General features: G+C 48.3%; 1 protein-coding gene across 15 annotated transcripts in view; it reads right to left on the minus strand.

Annotated features, from left to right (window-relative positions):
• The window catches only part of CTIF (cap binding complex dependent translation initiation factor), a 492,208-nt gene extending 489,583 nt beyond the window's left edge, over positions 1-2,625 (minus strand). For 13 of the 15 annotated variants that reach the window (XR_011171664.1, XM_069104528.1, XM_069104515.1 and 10 more), the window contains exon 1: positions 2,447-2,625. The gene's annotated coding sequence lies outside the window, so the exon portion shown is untranslated. Of the gene's footprint in view, positions 1-1,365; positions 1,725-1,898; positions 2,373-2,446 lie in introns of those variants that run through there. The other 2 variants (XM_069104455.1, XM_069104476.1) reach the window with 2 other exon arrangements.
• Between the last annotated feature and the right edge of the window lie 3,308 nt (positions 2,626-5,933).

Genomic DNA, 5,933 nt, shown 5'->3' on the forward strand with positions numbered 1-5,933 from the left:
GTGTCACTCTCCCAGCCTGGAATTCGGCTCTTACGTGGCTCGTCCAGTAGCTTCCTTCCTTCCCTCCTCAGGCCCCCTAACCCCGGAGCTAATCCCTCCCCGCCTGGGGCAAGAAGAACCGGCAGATTCAGCTCCAGGAGCAGGGGGAGGGGGGTCCACTCCTAGAGCGCAGCCCGGGAGGGAGGGGTGCGGCAGCTCTGATCTCTGCCAGTAGGAAGGGGTGGAGTCGGGGCCAAGCAGCCAGTTTAGCCCCCTAACCACAACCACACTCACTCCAATGCCATTCAGCTGGATGCACCCCCAACCTTGGCTAGGACAGACTACCGCAGGCTGCAGAGGGGGACCAGGGCCGGCTAAGGTGGGCTGGGCTGGGCCGAGGGGCCCGTGAGTGGGTCTGCCTGAGGCACAAGCGCTCTCAAGCCAAGGCGTGCGCGATTGCACACTATGCTGGTGCAAGGGTCAAACCAACCATGACTGGGAGGAGTTGTTACACTCGCACCCGAGCGCGTGCTCGTGGGGTTCCTGACAGCACCCCCCCAGCCTTACACCCCCACCCCCTTTCCACAGAGGGCTAACACAGCTTGGTTAAATCTTGGGTATCCACTGTCTCTCTCCTGCCACGCAAATTTGCCGTGACAGATAAAGAAACGCGCCCCTCCCTGGAAACCACTATGAACACTTTCTCCTCTATAACGAATCTGTGCACCTAGGAATACACAGGCAGCATAATGGGGGTGTGGGTAAACACAGCTCTTCTAATGAGGCTCTCCTTAATGTATTTGAAGGAGACAGAGTCTGCTTTTTCTTGTTTCGAGTGTTAATACGCTCCTAATTGGATCGCACACTCCTTATTACAACTCAAGAGTATGCTCTCCCCCTTCCTCTCCATTACTGGTGTGCATGTAAACACCTAAGGGGGGGGGGGGGAGGATCTCGTTAATTAAGGGTAATAGGATGCACACTGCTGCCAACCAGGCCACTTCCCACCTCATGCTCACATCCCCCAGACCCCAATCTCTAGGCGAAGCGCACAAGCCCAAAATTCTATTGAGCCAAATACTGGTAAATTGGGCAGGGTCCTAGTTCCAAAAGAAAGGAATTTGCATCAAATGGTCCTATGTGGTCCACATTAAGCATAAATATAAACAAAGCAGGAGATCTCCAGGGATAGGCATCAATCAGATAAAAGCTTCCTACCTCCACTCTTTGGAACCTCGAGATCAGAGTCATTCATCACCCTCCAGACCTCCCTCGTTTTCTCCCTTCCAATGCCCCTAAGCCCCCTCCCTCAGTCTCTGTAACCAAAGAGGGAAGGCTGGACGGTATTATGACGATTTATCTAATTATCATTATTGATTGACTAACCTATTAACACATAACGAACAGCGGACGTGTCAAATCAGTCACCACTGGGAGCTCTCTGTCGCCTCCTCTCCTCCCAGCCCATCAACTAGGAACCTGCTCCTTGCGGCTCATTTCTCCAGGACAAGGCTGTATGGCCGCGATGAAAATAAACATAAAATAAATGGCAACCACCATGCAGGATGCCAAAGCCTCTCACTGAATTCAGTGTGCGATTCACGGACGCGGCTTCTTTCTCGCCCGCCCCCTTCCCTTTAAAAAACCCAGCGCACCCGGTGGATTCCCCGCGGAGGGAGCTGCAGTCTAGACGACGTGCAATCGATCCACAGACACATCCATCCACCCTCGAGAGCGAGACGGGGAAGGGGAACACATACATACATATGCACAAGCACACAGAGGAAGAAAAGCAGATTGAAAATAAACTCCCCGTGACCTAGGAAGGCAGGCAGCCCCCAACCTCGAACCCAGCGCCCGTCACCTAGCCCTGGCCCCCTCCCCCATCCGCCACCCTTATCTCACCCACCCCCTCATACCTCAGGATGAGGGAGCCCGAAACAGCTGCAAGTTTGGCATTCACGCGGCAACTGCTCTTTGCAGCAGAAGCGGGTTCCAAAACAAAAGACAGGCGGAAAGGGAGAGAAATCACGCTGCCTCCCTCCCTCCCTCCCTCCCTTTGGGTCCTAACCCTACACACGACAGGGCTACACGCTGCAGAGCGCGGTCCACAGACTGCCGGGGCTCTCGCTACCTTCCCACAAAAAGCGCACCCCCACCCCAGCTTTTCCTTCGCTCTCCTCCGGGAGGCTAGGGAACCCTCCCCTGCCTCACTAGACAACGCAAAGCGAGACAAGGAGGCAAGGACCCCCGACGCCCACCCCGAGCACCCTCCAAGGGCGAGGGCTCCCCGGGGCTTCAGTTGCCCAGGGAGAAGCGGATAACCAGGCGAGGTTTTGCTTCTGTTTGGGTTTTCCCCAAGGGCATCTGCATTCTCAAGCACAGCACCCACTCCTCCTCCGCCCCACCCCGGGGTCCCCGGGGCCACACCCCACAAGATGGAACGGGTCGGACGCGAGGCGCTTACCTCGGTTTCCCTGACTGCAGCTCCAAGCCTGAGTTGGAAGAGAAGAGGGAGGGAAGGGGAAAGGAGGGAGGGAGGGAGAGAGGCTCTGGAGATCAGATTCCTGGCTTTAATTTCATGGGTCCCGGCTCGATGGGGTGGGGGGGGTGAGGATTTGGGTGCAGTGTAGAAGAGAAGAGGGGAGGGAGGGAGGGAAGGGAAAGAGGGAGGGAGGGGGGGGTGGGGGGGGGGGTAAAGGAAGAAGGAGGAAAAAAAAAGGATCCCTGCTCTGACACAGGGAAAGAAAATGCAGGAGGGTGACGTCCCGGCCCCTCCTTCCCCACTGGCCACGCGCAAAGACTTGAAAGGGAAGAGGACGGCCGGGCGCCTGCTGGGAAATGTAGTCCGGCTTTCTTTCGCGGGATCCAGGCCCTGCACGCGCGGGGAGATGGCCGAGGCGCCCCGGGCTGCTCGATTTGCGCGGAGCTGTCCCTGTGCAGTGGCGCGCGCGCCAGGAGCCCAACTCCGGGACCCGAGGGACGGCGACGACTCAGTGTGGAGGGGCGTGACTTGGGGGCGAGCGAAGCGCAATCGGAGCTCAAGGCGTTACCCCGAGCCGCGTCCTCCGCTCGAGGAGGGGCTTAAGGTGTCTCCTGTGCGCGTGTTCGACGTCAGAGGAAAGGAGGCTTTGTCTAGGTATCAATGATGAAGAGAGACTTTTTAGAGCCGGGAGGACCCGAGTTCCAATGTCTTCTCCCAGGCTTATTAGCTAGGTGTGACCTTGAGCAAGTCACTTGCCTTCTCTGTCTCTCATCTATAAAATGGGGAAAGAACACCTCCGCCACCCTCCAGACGTCAGTCCAATGCCATTGTGTTCCAGACCTTCCCTGATCCATCTCATCACAACGGACCTATCCTGTGTCATGTGTCAGATTCCTCTGCTAGACTCTAAGCTTCGAAAAGGCAGAGCTGCCCGAGATTTCAGACTGCTGACTGTTGGAAACATTCAAGGCTTCACACCAATTATATTAGCACAGTGCCCGGAGCACAGTAGGTGCTTAATAAATGTTTGTTGAATTGAAAGGAATTGCGAGGAACATAGGAGATAGGATAATAGATGTAAAGTACTTTCCAGACTTTTAAAGTACCACATAAAAGTTAGTGATCATTATTATATTTTTTCATTATTATTATGAGAGGCAATATGGTATAAGTGGATAGATTGCAGAATGCAGAATATAGAATGTCCTTGTTTTAAGTCCTTTCTCTGCCTTACCTTGGCTCTGTGGCCTTGGGCAAGTCATTCTTGCAATTGCATCGATATGACATTTTTCTAGCCTGGGAGTTGCCTTATCAAACTGAAATCACAGGTACAGTTGCTATCCCTATAATTATTTTTACTATGCTTTAAGATTTACAAAGTGCTTTGCCCAATGTCGGTATTATTGCTCTCATTTTATAGCTGGAGTATAGGTGTATTATTAAGTTCTAACATCTAGTTTTGATATTCGTGTGTTATAATTAAGGAGCAGCAGATGGCATTAGCAGGATACCATAATTATATATGTACTTTCGCTCCTTTACCCAGGTTAAGGGAAGGAAGCTGGAGGCCTGGGTAATTCAACCATGGATAATACAAAAATCAGTTAATTAAATCAAATGATTGAATCACATGTTTATTGATTGTCTACTACTAACCATCTAGTACTTATTTATCAAGGCAGATTGGTCTAGTGGATAGAGCAATAAATAGACGGAGTCAGGAAGATGAATTGGAATTTTACCTTGGATGTTTGTGTGATGCGAGACAAGTTGTTTACTCTATTGCCCCAGTCCCCAGATCCACCACAGTAAAATAGGGATAATAAAAACACAACCTCCCAGTGTTCTTGTGAGGGACCAAATGAAATCACATATGTAAAGTACTTTGCAAATCTTAAAGAATTATATAAATATTCCCTATTAGTTGCAGTACCTATTGTGTGTCAGGCACCATGCAAGGCTGGAGATTCAAAGAGAATTTCAAAAGAAAATAGTCCCTGACCACAAAGATCTTAAATTCTACCATGTGCAAAATACTGTGTATATAAAACACAGTACTTAGCTCTGCCTTTCAGGAGGGGTTTATAGTATATTTGGTAAGACAAAAGTAGACATATGAAGCAGGGGTAAAAAATTAAATAGTATATTGTGGGGTACCAGCCATAAGTAATAGAGAAATCCAGAGGAAGGATGTATTAATGAGGTTGAATTGTCAGAGAAGTCTTTATAACAGAGGGAAGATTTTAGGTAGTCTTTTGAAGGATATGTAGAATTCCTAGGCTTATATTCCCAAAAGGTCAGCTAGGAGACACAGTGGATGGGGGGGGTGGGGAGGGGGAGGGCTCCTGGAATCAGAAAGACTCATCTTCCTGAGTTCAAATCTGGACTCAGAGGCTTACTAGCTTGGTGACCCCTGGGCAAGTCATTTCAACTTTTCTGCCTCAGATGTAAAATGAACTGGAAAAGGAAATGGCAAATAACTATAGTATCTTTGCCAAGAAAACCCCACATGGGGTCACTACTGAACAACAGCAATACCCCCTCCCCCAAAGTCAAACAAAGAAAACGATATATGTGTATGAAAATATTTATACCAATTCTTCTTGTGGTGGCAAAGTACTGGAAACTAAGAAGGTGTCCTTCAATGGAGGAAAAGCTGAACTAATCATGGCATATGAAAGTAATGGAATGCTTTGTGCTCTAAGAAATTATGAAAAGAATGTTTTAGAGAAACCTAGGAAGACTTGTATGAATTCATGCAGAATGAAGTGAGCAGAATCAGGAGAATAATTTATATTGTAACAACAACATTATAAAGATAAACAACTTTGAATAACTTAAGATCAATTCAATGACTAATTATAATTACAGAGGATGGACGATGACACATATGCCCATGTTGCAGAATAAGACATTTTTTGGACATGGTCACTGTGGGAATTTATTTTGCTTGACTATTCATATTTGATACAAGGGTTTCATTTTTCTTTTTCCAATTCAGGGAAGGGGAAGTTGGGAAGGAGAGCAAATAGATTTTTGTTCATTTTAAAAAATGGAATTTTTGAAGGATACATAGAATTTGAATAGACAAATAAAGACTTTGGAGTAAGAGGATGAGGAGAATATGATGACCTAGGGAAGAAAGGAAGACTGAATATGGCACATGGGCGTATGGCACAGACATTTCTTGAAGAAAAGAGTTCAGATTTTCTATATTTGGGACATCTGGTTTGTCTTCTGTATTTGCTAAATATTTTATAAGAACACAATAATTTACTCAAACTAATTATTCTACTGTATTACAAATGCTTTGAGCATAGGGACTGGGTTTTCTTTGTCTCTATCAGTCCCCAGGACCTAGGACATTGTATTGCACTTTAGTAGGTAGTTTCTTTGGGGTGGGCGTTGGGGTTGGAAAGGAAGCAAAAAAAGAAGGAAGGAAGGAAGGAAGGAAGGAAGGAAGGAAGGA

The sequence above is a fragment of the Petaurus breviceps genome, unplaced genomic scaffold (assembly GCF_028583685.1).
Source record: "Petaurus breviceps papuanus isolate PSGF00001 unplaced genomic scaffold, PetGlider_PUasm1.0 131, whole genome shotgun sequence".
Taxonomy (NCBI): Eukaryota; Metazoa; Chordata; class Mammalia; order Diprotodontia; family Petauridae; genus Petaurus; species Petaurus breviceps.